This window comes from Lethenteron reissneri, chromosome 45 (assembly GCF_015708825.2).
Source record: "Lethenteron reissneri isolate LAM-NWPU_2019-01 chromosome 45, ASM1570882v1, whole genome shotgun sequence".
In the NCBI taxonomy this organism is placed as follows: Eukaryota; Metazoa; Chordata; class Hyperoartia; order Petromyzontiformes; family Petromyzontidae; genus Lethenteron; species Lethenteron reissneri.
In genome coordinates, this window is record NC_083823.1 from 9876604 (window position 1) to 9889812 (window position 13209).

The following is a 13209-nucleotide window of genomic DNA, read 5'->3' on the forward strand; positions in this document are numbered from 1 at the left end:
GCGTGTGTATCATTTATGGTAGCGGTAGTGTTGTGGTTTAGCACGCTGCAATTCGAACCCGGCGACCCGAGTTCGATTCCCGTCCACGGTCAAGACCAGTGACGAATATCTGAATCGGTCCTGGGCTTCTCCAAGGTCGACTCGACCTAAAAAAATTAGCACCTGCTGCGATGTGTGAACATCGCAACTTGGGAGACAAAGGCGGCCGGGCATGGTGCTGGCCACCCACCCCCTCGTGTTCCTTGCCGGCCTTCATAGGTCCGTGCTAACAGCACTTGTCCCAACAGTATATTAAGGCTAGAAGGGGGATCTTTGTCTTTGGGCGTGTTTATGAACATGTCTGTGTGTGTGTTCCTGCGTGTGTGTGAGTATGTGCTGCCCTCCCCCGATCTCGCCGTGAGTCTCGCGAGATCTCGACTCTGCTCGTGCACGGGAACAAAATCGCGCTCGGCTCAGAGCGCGGGGCGACACGGGGCGAGCAGCGGCGAGGTGCGTGCGGGTGCCTGTGCGTGTGGGTGACAGCGTGAGTGGGTGACAGTGTGTGTGTGAGTGGGTGACAGCGTGAGTGGGTGACAGCGTGAGTGGGTGACAGTGTGTGTGTGAGTGGGTGACAGCGTGAGTGGGTGACAGTGTGTGAGTGACAGTGTGCGTGTGGGTGACAGCGTGAGTGGGTGTCAGTGTGTGTGTGGTGTTGTCAGTGTGTGAGTGACAGTGTGTGTGTGGTGTTGTCAGTGTGTGTGAGTGACAGTGTGTGAGTGGGTGTCAGTGTGTGTGGGTGACAGTGTTTGGGTGACAGCGTGAGTAGGTGACAGACAGTGTGTGAGTGAGTGGGTGCCAGTGTGTGTGAGTGAGTGTGTGAGTTGGTGTCAGTGTGAGTGGGTGTCAGTGCGTGTGTGTGAGTGACAGTGTGTGAGTGGGTGTCAGTGTGAGTGGGTGTCAGTGCGTGTGTGTGAGTGCCAGTGTGTGTGAGTGAGTGGGTGAATGGGTGTCAGTGTGAGTGGGTGTCAGTGCGTGTGGGTGACAGCGTGAGTGGGTGCCAGTGTGTGTGTGAGTGGGTGACAGCGTGAGTGGGTGACAGCATGAGTGGGTGACAGTGTGTGTGTGAGTGGGTGACAGCGTGAGTGGGTGACAGTGTGTGAGTGACAGTGTGCGTGTGGGTGACAGCGTGAGTGGGTGTCAGTGTGTGTGTGGTGTTGTCAGTGTGTGAGTGACAGTGTGTGTGTGGTGTTGTCAGTGTATGTGAGTGACAGTGTGTGAGTGGGTGTCAGTGTGTGTGGGTGACAGTGTTTGGGTGACAGCGTGAGTAGGTGACAGACAGTGTGTGAGTGAGTGGGTGCCAGTGTGTGTGAGTGAGTGTGTGAGTTGGTGTCAGTGTGAGTGGGTGTCAGTGCGTGTGTGTGAGTGACAGTGTGTGAGTGGGTGTCAGTGTGAGTGGGTGTCAGTGCGTGTGTGTGAGTGTCAGTGTGTGTGAGTGAGTGGGTGAATGGGTGTCAGTGTGAGTGGGTGTCAGTGCGTGTGGGTGACAGCGTGAGTGGGTGACAGTGTGTGTGAGTGACAGCGTGTGTGTGTGTGGGTGACAGTGTGTGAGTGGGTGACAGTGTGAGTGAGTGACGGTGTCAGTGTGTGTGAGTGACAGTGTGTGAGTGGGTGATAGTGTGAGTGTGAGTGGGTGACAGTATGTGAGTGGGTGACAGTGTGTGAGTGGGTGACAGTGTGTATTGTGTTGTCAGTGTGTGTGGGTGTCAGTGTGTGTGTGGGTGTCAGTGCGTGTGAGTGGGTGACAGTGTGAGTGTGTGAGTGACAGTGTGTGAGTGGGTGTCAGTGTGAGTGGGTGTCAGTGTGTGTGGGTGACAGTGTGTGTGACAGTGTGTGTGGTGTTGTCAGTGTGTGTGAGTGGGTGACAGTGTGTGAGTGGGTGACAGTGTGTGTGGTGTTGTCAGTGTGTGTGAGTGGGTGACAGTGTGTGTGAGTGACAGTGTGAGTGGGTGACAGTGTGTGTGGTGTTGTCAGTGCGTCTGCGTGTAGATGGTAGTGTGGATGTTACTGTGTGTGTGCGCGCGTATGCCAGCATGTGTGTGTACCAGTGTGTGGACCAGAAGGTATTCGTGGAATCTTTATACCAGTGTCTTAGTTTGTGTGCCAGTGCGTGTGTGTCAATGCGTGTGTCAGTGTCTGTGTGTCTTATGCGTGCGTGTGTGTTAGTGTCTGTGTGTCTATGCGTGCGTGTGTGCCAGTGTCTGTGTGTCTATGCGTGCGTGTGTGTCAGTCTCTGTGTGTCTATGCGTGTGTGTGTGTCAGTGTCTGTGTGTCAGTGTCTGTGTCTATGCGTGTGTATGGGCCAGTGTCTGTGTGTCTGTGCGTGTGTGTGTGTCAGTGTCTGTGTGTCTATGCGTGTGTGTGTGCCAGTGTCTCTGTCTATGGGTGTGTGTGCCAATATCTGTGTGTCTATGTGTGTGTGTGTGCCAGTGTCTGTGTGTCTATGCGTGTGTGTGTGTCAGTGTCTGTGTGTCTGTGGGGAGCGGTAGTGTAGCGGTTAGCGCGCTGCGCTACGAACCTGGCGACCCGGGTTCGATTCCCGCTCACGGCTAACACCAGTGACGATTATCTGAACTGGTCCTGGGCCTCCCCTAGGTCGACTCAGCCTCAAATGAGTACCTGGTGCGATGTGTAAACATCGCCGCTAGGGAGACAAAGGCGGTCGGGCGTGGTGCTGGCCACCCACCCCCTCGTGTACCGTTCTGGCCTTCATAGGTGCTCGCTAACAGCACTTGCCCCTACAGTCTGTGAAGGCTATACGGGGGATCTTTGTCTTTGTCTTTGTGTGTCTATGCGTGTGTGTGTGTCAGTGTCTGTGTGTCTATGCGTGTGTGTGTGTCAGTGTCTGTGCGTGTGTGTGTGCCAGAGTCTGTGTGTCTATGCGTGTGTGTGTGTCAGTGTCTGTGTGTCAGTGGCTGTGTGTCTATGCGTGTGTGTCAGTGTCTGTGTGTCTATGCGTGTGTGTTTTTCCAGTGTCTGTGTGTCTATGCGTATGTGTGTGCCAGTGTCTGTGTGTCTATGCGTGTGTGTGGGCCAGTGTCTGTGTGTAGATGCGTGTGTGTGGGCCAGTGTCTGTGTGTCTATGCGTGTGTGCCAGTGTCTGTGTGTCTGTGCGTGTGTGTGTGTCAGTGTCTGTGTGTTTATGCGTGTGTGTGTGCCAGTGTCTGTATGTCTATGCGTGTGTGTGTGTCAGTGTCTGTGTGTCTATGTGTGTGTCAGTGTATGTGTGTCTATGCGTGTGTGTGTGCCAGTGTCTGTGTGTAGATGCGTATGTGTGTGCCAGTGTCTGTGTGTAGATGCGTGTGTGTGGGCCAGTGTCTGTGTGTAGATGCGTGTGTGCCAGTGTCTGTGTGTCTGTGCGTGTGTGTGTGTCAGTGTGTCTATGCGTGTGTGTGTGCCAGTGTCTGTATGTCTATGCGTGTGTGTGTGTCAGTGTATGTGTGTCTATGTGTGTGTGTCAGTGTCTGTGTGTCTATGCATGTGTGTGTGCCAGTGTCTGTGTGTAGATGCGTATGTGTGTGCCAGTGTCTGTGTGTAGATTCGTGTGTGTGGGCCAGTGTCTGTGTGTCTATGCGTGTGGGCCAGTGTCTGTGTGTCTATGTGTGTGTGTCAGTGTCTGTGTGTCTATACGTGTGTGTGTGCCAGTGTCTGTGTGTAGATGCATGTGTGTGTGTCAGTGTCTGTGTGTCTATGCGTGTGTGTGTGTCAGTGTCTGTGTGTCTATGCGTGTGTGTGTCAGTGTCTGTGTGTCTATGCGTGTGTGTGCGTCAGTGTCTGTGTGTCTGTGCGTGTGTGTGCCATTGTGTGCCTATGCGTGTGTGTGTGCCAGTGTCTGTGTGTAGATGCGTGTGTGTCAGTGTCTGTGTGTCTATGCGTGTGTGTGTGTCAGTGTCTATGCGTGTGTGTCAGTGTCTGTATGTCTATGCCTGTGTGTGTCAGTGTCTGTGTGTCTATGTGTGTGTGTCAGTGTCTGTGTGTCTATGCATGTGTGTGTGCCAATGTCTGTGTGTCTATGCGTATGTGTGTGTCAGTGTCTGTGTGTCTATGCGTGTGTGTGCGTCAGTGTCTGTGTGTCTGTGCGTGTGTGTGCCATTGTGTGCCTATGCGTGTGTGTGTGCCAGTGTCTGTGTGTAGATGCGTGTGTGTCAGTGTCTGTGTGTCTATGCGTGTGTGTGGGCTAGTGTATGTGTGTCTATGCGTGTGTGTGTGTCAGTGTCTATGCGTGTGTGTGTCAGTGTCTGTGTGTCTATGCGTGTGTGTCAGTGTCTGTATGTCTATGCCTGTGTGTGTCAGTGTCTGTGTGTCTATGTGTGTGTGTCAGTGTCTGTGTGTCTATGCATGTGTGTGTGCCAATGTCTGTGTGTCTATGCGTATGTGTGTGCCAGTGTATGTGTGTCTATGCGTGTGTGTGGGCCAGTGTCTGTGTGTCAATGCGTGTGGGCCAGTGTCTGTGTGTCTGTGCGTGTGCCAGTGTGTCTATGCGTGTGTGTGTGCCAGTGTCTGTATGTCTAGCGTGTGTGTGTGTGTCAGTGTCTGTGTGTCTATGCGTGTGTATGTCAGTGTCTGTGTGTCTATGCGTGTGTGTGTGTCAGTGTCTGTGTGTCTGTGCGTGTGTGTGCCATTGTGTGCCTATGCGTGTGTGTGTGTGTGCCAGTGTCTGTGTGTAGATGCGTGTGTGTCAGTGTCTGTGTGTCTATGCGTGTGTGTGGGCTAGTGTATGTGTGTCTATGCGTGTGTGTGTGTCAGTGTCTATGCGTGTGTGTGTGTCAGTGTCTGTGTGTCTATGCGTGTGGGCCAATGTCTGTGTATCTATGTGTGTGGGCCAGTGTCTGTGTGTCTATGCGTGTGTGTGTGTCAGTGTCTGTGTGTTTATGCGTGTGTGTCAGTGTCTGTATGTCTATGCGTGCGTGTGTGCAGTCGCTGTGTCAGTGCGTGTGTGCCAGTGTCTGTGTGTCTATGCGTGTGTGTGTGTCAGTGTCTGTGTGTTTATGTGTGTGTGTGCAGTCGCTGTGTCAGTGCACGTTTGCGAGTGCGGGTCTGTGCAAGTGAGTGTGCCAGTGCGTGCGGATTTCACTGTGTCACTGTGTGTCACTGTGTGTACGTGTGCGTCAGTGCGTTTATGAGTACTGTATTGTCAGTGCGTGTGAGTGTGTGCATGTTTGTCATTGTGGTCTGTGCGGTCAGTGCCTGGGGTGTTCCAATGTGCCTGTGTGTGAGTGTTTGTGTTCATGTGTGTGTGTGTTTGTGTTCATGTGTGTGTGTTGTATTTTGATCAGTATGTGCCAATGCGTGTGTGAGTGTATATGTACACGTCATGTACGACTGCTGATGTACGCGTGTCTGCGTGTGCATGAGGTGCGTGGGTGTCTGTGTATGGCTCAATCATTGCGTACATGTGTACGGCTACGGGATTGTGTGTCAGTGTGTGTGTGTGATCGTGTGTGCTGTGCCAGTGCTGGTGTCAGTGTGCCGCCTTGCGGAGCGGTGGCGCAGTGGTTAGCGCTACGAATAATAGTGGCGAATACTTGAGCGGGTCCCGAGCCTACTCTAGGTCGACTCAGCCTCAAACGAGTATCAGGTGCGATGTGTAAACATCGCCACTTGGGAGACAAAGGCGACCGGGCGTGGTTTTCGCCTCCCACTCGCTGACAGCACTTGCCCCAACACTCTGTTGAGGCTATGGGGGAGATCTCTGTCTTTGTATGTGGAGAGCGGTGGCGCAGTGGTTAGCGCTACGAACCCGGCCACCCGAGTTGGATTCCCGCTCACAGCGAATATCTGAATTAGTCATGGGACTCCCCCAGGTCGACTCAGCCTAAAAACGAGTACGTAGTGTGATGTGAAGACATCGCTTCTAATGAGTGAGTGTATAAGGAGGCAGCCTGGGGCGACGTCGGTCAACAAAGCCGTAGTCGCGTGCTCGTCCCCGGCCTTCATCGGTGCTCGCCAACATCACTTGTCAAGGCGAGACGGGGATGTTTGTGTATCTGGTTTGTGTATGCCACGGTGCGTGTTGGTTCGTATGAGTTTGTGTTTGCTTGTTCTTTATGTGGCTTCGTGTTGTTGTGTGTCTCTGTCTCCCTGCGCGTGTCTCCTTGTCTCTACCTGTCTGTGTGTGTCCCCGTGCCTCTGTGTGTCTGTGTGTGTCCCCGTGCCTCTACCTGTCTGTGTGTGTCCCCGTGCCTCTGTGTGTCTGTGTGTGTCTCCGTGCCTCTACCTGTCTGTGTGTGTCCCCGTGCCTCTGTGTGTCTGTGTGTGTCCCCGTGCCTCTACCTGTCTGTGTGTGTCCCCGTGCCTCTGTGTGTCTGTGTGTGTCCCCGTGCCTCTACCTGTCTGTGTGTGTCCCCGTGCCTCTACCTGTCTGTGTGTGTCCCCGTTCCTCTGTGTGTCTGTGTGTGTCTCCGTGCCTCTGTGCGTCTGTGTGTGTCTCCGTGCCTCTACTAGTCTGCGCGTGTCTCCATGCCTCTACCTGTCTGTGTGTGTCCCCGTGCCTCTACCTGTCTGTGTGTGTCCCCGTGCCTCTGTGTCTGTGGCTTCGTGTTGTTGTGTGTCTCTGTCTCCCTGTGCGTGTCTCCGTGTGTATAGACCCGTGTCTCTGTTTCTGTACCAGGCGATGTGCGTTGGCGTGTTTGTCTGTGTGCCATTTGAACACGGAGCCGGCTTTCGCGACCAATATTACCCATAGCAGGGTTTTTGGGTTGTATTGTGTAAATACGAGATGTTGACTCACGACTGAGGTGTGCAGTACTCCACGTGTGTGTGTGTGGAGCGGTGGCGCAGTGGTTAGCGCACTGCGCTACACACCCCAGGACCAGGCTCATTTCCCGCTCACGACCAATACGAGTGGGGAAGATATATAAATATATAGTGCACGTGAACGTGTCCAGAGTCTCCCCTAGGTCGGCTCAGCCGTAAATGACTCCGTACATGGTGCGGTGTGTAAACATCAACACTGGGGAGACAAAGGCGGCCACAGGGCTGTTGGGACAAATCGTGTTAGCGAGTGAGAATCACGCCGTCTCTCCCCAAGCATCAATGTTTGCACACCGTACCAGGAAATCACGTCGGGCTGAGTCGAGATGACAGGAGTCCGCCACTGACAGTGGCCGTGAGCAGGAATCGCCGGGGGGGTGGGGGTCGCAGAGCGCAGTGCGCTAACCACTACGCCCACCGCTCTGTGCGTACACATACTCACACACTCACTACTATAACATGGTACACGTGTAGCTTCATATAAACACACACACTCACTACTATAACATGTTACACGTGTAGCTTCATACACACACTACTATAACATGTTACACGTGTACCTTCATATAACACACACACTACTATAACATGTTACACGTGTAGCTTCATATAAAAACACACACTCACACTACTATAACATGTTACACGTGTAGCTTCATATAAACACACACACTACTATAACATGTTACACGTGTAGCTTCATATAAACACACACACTACTATAACATGTTACACGTGTAGCTTCATATAAGCGTACACACACACACCTTTGAAGGCTGGCACGGCGAACCGATCATGGGATGGGTGGGTGGTCAACAGTACGCGCGGCCGCCTTTGTCTCGCATCCACAAATAATTCCTTGAGACTTTCTCGGTGGGTAAATGTGGGTACGCGCCTATGTGTACGGGGTGGTGTGTATGTAGCTGTCTATGTGGGCGTACCTGGAGCGGTTTGTCAACATCGCCACTGGGGAGACAAAGGCGGCCGGGCGTGGTTCTGGCCACCCACCACTTCGTATGCCGTGTCGGCCTTCACAGGCGCTCGCTAGCAGCACTTGCTCACGATCAACACCACGAACGATTATCTGAAGTAGCCCAGGGCCTTTCCTCTGGTGGACTCAGCCTTACATGAGTATCTGGTGCTGTGTGTAAACCATCAGCATTTGGGAGACAAAGGCTGTACACCTTTCGTGTGCGCACACACACACGCAATGTGGGTTGTCATCAACAATGCGTGGACTACCACGCGAACTCACACGGCGACGACGCGAATTCCGTCGGAAGAAAAAAAACGACTGCCCGTGGCTGTGTGCGTGTTTTTTGTGCCTGTGTGTGTGTGGCTGTGTGTGTCGCTGTGTGTGGATGTGGCTGTGGCTGTGTGTGTGTGGCTGTGTGTGTGTGGCTGTGTGTGTGGCTGTGTGTGTGGCTGTGTGTGTGGCTGTGTGTGTGGCTGTGTGTGTGGTTGTGTGTGTGGCTGTGTGTGTGTGGCTGTGTGTGTATGTGACTGTGTGTGTGTGGCTGTGTGTGTATGTGACTGTGTGTGTGTGGCTGTGTGTGTATGTGGCTGTGTGTGTGTGTGTGGCTGTATGTGTGTGGATGTGGCTGTGTGTGTGTATGGCTGTGTGTGGCTGTGTGTGTGGATGTGACTGTGTGTGGATGTGACTGTGTGTGTGGCTGTGTGTGGATGTGACTGTGTGTGTGTGGCTGTGTGTGTGTGGCTGTGTGTGTGGCTGTGTGTGTGTGTTAAGGCTATATGGGGGATCTTTGTCTTTGTCTTTGTGTGTGGATGTGGCTGTGTGTGTGTGTGGCTGTGTGTGTGGATGTGGCTGTGTGTGACTGTGTGTGAGTGTGGATGAGGTTGTGTGTATGTGGATATGTGGGGAGCGGTGGTGTAGCGGTTAGCGCTACGCTGCACTACGAACCGGACGACCCGAGTTCGATTCCCACTCGCAGCCAACACCAGTGACGATTATCTGAACCGGTGCGGGCCTCCTCTAGGTCGACTCAGCTTCAAGTGGTTCTGGCCACCCACCCCCTCGTGTACCGTACCAGCCTTCAAAAATACTTCCTAACGGGACTTACCGCGACACCCTGACCAGGCTCTACGGGGAATCGTTGTCTTTATCTTTAGCTGGATTTGTCAATGTCTATAGCAATGCGTGTGATACGACCGCTTTGGAATACGTCGAATTTGGTATACGTCGTGTTTTGACGGGAAAAAAATGTCTTGGGATACGACGTCTTGCTTGGGATACGACGTCTTGCTTGGGATACGACGCGCTTGCTAGAACTTGTATGGGTCGGGATGAGTCACCGCGTACCCGCGTAGACCCCGTTCACGACTCCTCCCCTTCCTCACCACCATCCTCGTAGGCTATCAACTCCTCTCAGCAAGGTAAAGTGATGTATAAATGTATTTTATTTATTTTTATTTATGCATTTATTTAAATATATGTATGCATTTTAGTAATAAGTAGTGTCTAAATTATTTTATACAACCTCATTATGCCATATAAAATATAACTTCTTATACTCTGAAACTGATTATTTTCTTTCCCTTTATTTCTTATGGGAAAAATTAGTTTGGTATACGTCATTTTCGATATAAGTCCTACCTTATGGAACGAATTAATGACGTATACCGAGGTACCACTGTATATTGTGTGTGAGAGGCATATGGTTGTACGGTACTGTATGTGGGATGGACCTGAGTCCGGTTCCTGACCACGGCTGACAGCGGTGGCGAGTGATATTTGAACCGGTTTCGGTCCTCCCCGACGCATCGCCAATGGTGCTGGCCACGCCACTCTGTCGTGTCCCGTGACGACCTTGATGGGTGCTCGCTAACAGCGCCGCTTGCCCCGACAGTCAAAGGCGACACGGGTTATATTTGTGTGTGTGTATGTGTGTGTATGTATATGTGTGTGTGTATGCATGTGTGTGTGTATGCATGTGTGTGTGTATGTGTGTATGTGTGTGTGTGTGTATGTGTGTGTGTGTATGTGTGCGTATGCGTGTGTGTATGTGTGTATGTGTGTGTGTATCTGTGTATGTGTGTATGAACCGGTCTTGGGCCACCGCGAGGTCGACTCAGCCTTACATGAGTACCTAATGTGGTGTGCAAACATCAGCATTGGGGAGACAAAGGCGGTCGGGCGTGTTGCTGGCCACTCATCCCCCACGTGTGATGTGCCGTCCTTCATCGGTGCTCGCGAACAGCACTTGCCCCAAAAGTCTGTTGAAGGCTCTACGGGGGATCTTTGTATGTGTCTACCTCTCCGGCTTATTGCTTATTTTATTTTTACATTAAAGGCCACTGTTATTGACGAATGTGTTGAGTTGGTTTTATTTATGTAATTGTGTCTTTGTGTATGTGTGTCTGTCTGTGTGTCAGGGCGTTGTCTGTGCATTGGGTTGTGTGTTGGTGAGATTGTGTATCAGGTGTGTGTGAGTGTGTCTGTGAAGGCTGTTGGTATGTGCGTGTCATGTATGTGCGTGTGTGTCTTTGTGCCTGTTTGTACTTGATATGAGTGTGCGTGTGTATGTGGCCGGGCGTGGTGCTCGCTAACAGCACTGCTTGCCCCGACAGTCTCTTCAGGTTATATGAGGGACCTTTGTCTTTGTGCCGTGTGTGTGATAGTGGTGGTGGTGTGCGTGTGTAGTGGTGGTGGTGTGTGTAGTGGTGGTGTGTGCGTGTGTGTAGTAGTGGTGGTGTGCGTGTGTGTGTGTAGTGGTGGTGTGCGTGTGTGTGTAGTGGTGGTGTGTGTGTAGTGGTGGTGTGCGTGTGTAGTGGTGGTGTGTATGTGTGTAGTGGTGGTGTGCGTGTGTGTGCGCAGTGGTGGTGGTGTGCGTGTGTGTGTAGTGGTGGTGGTGTGTGTGTGTAGTGGTGGTGGTGTGCGTGTGTAGTGGTGTTGGTGTGCGTGTGTGTGTAGTGGTGTGTGTAGTTGTGTGTGTGTAGTGGTGGTTCTGTGTGTGTAGTGGTCGTGTGTGAAGTGGTATGTGTGTGTGTAGTGGTGATGGTGATGTGTGTGTGTAGTGGTGTGTGTGTAGTGGGGTGTGTGTGTGTGTAGTGGTGTGTGTGTGTAGTGGTGTGTGTGTGTGTAGTGATGGTGGTGGTGTGTGTAGTGGTGTGTGTGTGTAGTGGTGTGTGTGTGTAGTGGTGTGTGTGTGTAGTGGTGTGTGTGTGTAGTAGTGGTGTGTGTGTAGTGGTGGGGTGTGTGTAGTGGTGGTGTGTGTGTGTAGTGGTGTGTGTGTAGTGGTGGGGTGTGTGTAGTGGTGGTGTGTGTGTAGTGGTGGTGTGTGGTGGTGGTGTGTGTGTAGTGGTGGTGTGTGTGTAGTGGTGTGTGTAGTGGTGTGTGTAGTGGTGGTGTGGTGTGTAGTGCGTGTGTGTTGTGTTGAGTGTGTGTGAGTGGTGTGTGTGTGTGTGTAAGTGTTGTGTAGTGGTGTGTGTGTAAGTGGTGTGGTGGTGTGTGTGTAAGTGGTGTGTGTGTAATGGTGGGGTGGTGTGTAGTGGTGGTGTGTTGTGTAGTGGTGTGTGTGTAGTGGTGGGTGTGTGTAGTGGTGGTGTGGTGTGTGTAGTGGTGGTGTGGTGTGAGTGGTGTGTGTGTGTGTGTGTAGTGGTGGTGTTGTGTTTCGTGGTGGTGTGTGTAGTGGTATGTGTGTGTAGTGGTGGTGGTGTGTGTGTGTAGTGGTATGTGTGTGTGTAGTGGTGGTGGTGGTGTGTGTGTGTAGTGGGGTGTGTGTGTAGTAGTGTGGTGTGTGTAGTGGTGTGTGTGTGTTTGTGGTGGTGTGTGTTTGTGGTGGTGTGTAGTGGTGTGTGTGTGTAGTGGTGGTGTGTGTAGTGGTATGTATGTGTGTAGTGGTGGTGGTGGTGTGTGTGTGTAGTGGGGTGTGTGTGTAGTAGTGTGTGTGTGTAGTGGAGTGTGTGTGTTTGTGGTGGTGTGTGTTTGTGGTGGTGTATGTAGTGGTGTGTGTGTGTGTAGTGGTGGTGTGTGTAGTGGTGTGTATGTGTAGTGGTGGTGTGTGTGTAGTGGTGGTGTGTGTGTGTAGTGGTGTGTTTGTGTTGTGGTGGTGTGTGTGTAGTGATGTGTGTGTAGTGGTGTATGTGTGTAGTGGTATGTGTAGTGGTATGTGTTTAGTGGTGTGTGTGTGTATGTGGTGGTGTGTGTGTGTGTGTAGTGGTGGGGTGTGTGTGTAGTGGTGGTGGTGTGTGTGTAGTGGTGGTGTGTAGTGGTGTGTGTAGTGGGGTGTGTGGTGGTGTGTAGTGGTGTGTCTGTGTAGTGGTGTGTGTGTGTAGTGGTGTTGGTGTGCGTGTGTGTAGTGGAGTGTGTGTAGTGGTGTGTGTGTGTAATGGTGGTGTGTGTGTAGTGGTGGTGTGTGTGTGTGTAGTGGTGGTGTGTGTGTAGTGGTGGTGTGTGTGTGTGCAGTGGTGTGTGTAGTGGTGTGTGTGTGTGTAGTGGTGTGTGTGTGTCGTGGTGTGTGTGTGTCGTGGTGTGTGTAGTGGTGGTGTGTGTGTGTAGTGGTGTGTGTGTGTGTAGTGGTGTGTGTGTGTAGTGGTGTGTGTGTAATGGTGGTGTGTGTGTAGTGGTGTGTGTGTGTAGTGGTGGTGTGTGTGTGTGTAGTGGTGTGTGTGTGTAGTGGTGGTGTGTGTGTGTAGTGGTGTGTGTGTGTAGTGGTGTGTATGTGTAGTGGTGGTGTGTGTGTAGTGGTGGTGTGTGTGTGTAGTGGTGTGTTTGTGTTGTGGTGGTGTGTGTGTAGTGATGTGTGTGTAGTGGTGTATGTGTGTAGTGGTATGTGTAGTGGTATGTGTTTAGTGGTGTGTGTGTGTGTATGTGGTGGTGTGTGTGTGTGTGTAGTGGTGGGGTGTGTGTGTAGTGGTGGTGGTGTGTGTGTAGTGGTGGTGTGTAGTGGTTTGTGTAGTGGGGTGTGTGGTGGTGTGTAGTGGTGTGTCTGTGTAGTGGTGTGTGTGTGTGTAGTGGTGTTGGTGTGCGTGTGTGTAGTGGAGTGTGTGTAGTGGTGTGTGTGTGTAATGGTGGTGTGTGTGTAGTGGTGGTGTGTGTGTGTGTAGTGGTGGTGTGTGTGTAGTGGTGGTGTGTGTGTGTGCAGTGGTGTGTGTAGTGGTGTGTGTGTGTGTAGTGGTGACGGCACCAGTGTGAGTGTGTGTGTCGTGGTGAGTGTGTGTGTAGTGGTGTGTGTGTGTGTAGTGGTGTGTGTGTGTGTAGTGGTGTGTGTGTGTAGTGGTGTGTGTGTAATGGTGGTGTGTGTGTAGTGGTGTGTGTGTGTAGTGGTGGTGTGTGTGTGTGTAGTGGTGTGTGTGTGTAGTGGTGGTGTGTGTGTGTAGTGGTGTGTGTGTGTAGTGGTGTGTGTAGTGGTGTGTGTGTGTAGTGGTGTGTGTGTGTAGTGGTGTGTGTGTGTAGTGGTG

At 52.1% G+C, this 13209-nt stretch overlaps 1 protein-coding gene across 1 annotated transcript in view; it reads left to right on the forward strand.

Annotated features, from left to right (window-relative positions):
• The first annotated feature begins 397 nt into the window (after window positions 1–397).
• The window catches only part of ACHE (acetylcholinesterase (Yt blood group)), a 57136-nt gene continuing 44324 nt past the window's right edge, over window positions 398–13209 (forward strand). The window contains exon 1 of the mRNA XM_061570363.1: window positions 398–489. The gene's annotated coding sequence lies outside the window, so the exon portion shown is untranslated. The remainder of the gene's footprint in view (window positions 490–13209) is intronic.